Below are 1,124 nucleotides of genomic sequence, written 5' to 3'. Positions count from 1 at the left end.
GTATATATATATATGTATATATATATATGTATATATATATATGTATATATATATATGTATATATATATATATGTATATATATATATATGTATATATATATATGTATATATATATATGTATATATATATATATGTATGCACACTCACACACATACATGCACATGCACACACGCACACACACACACATGCATGCACATGTATATATAAGATATATATGGCGGTGAGCTGGCAGAAACGTCAGCACGCCAGGCGAAATGCTTAGCGGTATTTCGTCTGCCGTTACAGTCTGTGTTCAAATTCCGCCGAGGTCGACTTTGCCTTTCATCCTTTCGGGGTCGATTAAATAAGTACCAGTTACGCACTGGGGTCGATTTAATCGACTTAATTCGTTTGTCTGTCCTTGTTTGTCCCCTCTGTGTGTAGCCCCTTGTGGGTAGTAAAAAAATAGCACATGTATATATAAGATATAAGGTGTAATATTAACATATTTTTAAATTGTCTTTGCAGATATGTAAGAATCAAATGGAAGTAAGTATAAACTTGGAATATTTCAACTTTTCTTTTTCACATTTATTCCTCAAAAACATCAATACAAATAAACTAGATGAAAGAGAAGCGAATGTTTGGGTTGATAATGGTAACTGCATAGTTATCAACATCCCCTCAAATAAAACTTTGTAACACTGCTGAATTTTCTATCATGGAGCAGTACAATATATATATATATTTCAGTCTTGGACTCCCGAAGCTTCGCACGCACTTCTTCGCCTCTCCAGTTCGTGCTTCACAGCGTTCAATATACACACACTTCTCCACGTCTGGCTGTACAGCCTTTTTGTTTGTTTATTTCACCGTTTCGTTTTCCTGTCTTGTTTTTTCCGTCCGCCACTATCCTCCATGGAACAAATTTAATTTGTGTTCGTGGGAAGAACCATTTTAAGAATGTGTCCTGCCCTAACTCTTCGAAACGCCAGTATTTTAATGGTGGCAGCTGATGAAGGATATGTTCTCTATGTGGCCTGCATGTTTTTTGTACCTTGTTTATCATTTTGTCCATGTTTTTTTGCAATGTCATGTACCCAGATATGTATCTATATCTACATGTAGATGAAGGTATGTACATAC

At 35.1% G+C, this 1,124-nt stretch overlaps 1 long non-coding RNA gene across 1 annotated transcript in view; it reads left to right on the top strand.

Annotated features, from left to right (window-relative positions):
* The window catches only part of LOC106868932 (uncharacterized), a 7,777-nt gene that overhangs the window by 2,003 nt on the left and 4,650 nt on the right, over window positions 1-1,124 (top strand). The window contains exon 2 of the long non-coding RNA XR_008265460.1: window positions 507-527. This is a non-coding gene — a long non-coding RNA (uncharacterized LOC106868932). The remainder of the gene's footprint in view (window positions 1-506; window positions 528-1,124) is intronic.

Source organism: Octopus bimaculoides, chromosome 14 (genome assembly GCF_001194135.2).
Source record: "Octopus bimaculoides isolate UCB-OBI-ISO-001 chromosome 14, ASM119413v2, whole genome shotgun sequence".
NCBI classification, from domain to species: Eukaryota; Metazoa; Mollusca; class Cephalopoda; order Octopoda; family Octopodidae; genus Octopus; species Octopus bimaculoides.
This window is presented reverse-complemented; position numbering and strand designations above follow the sequence as displayed.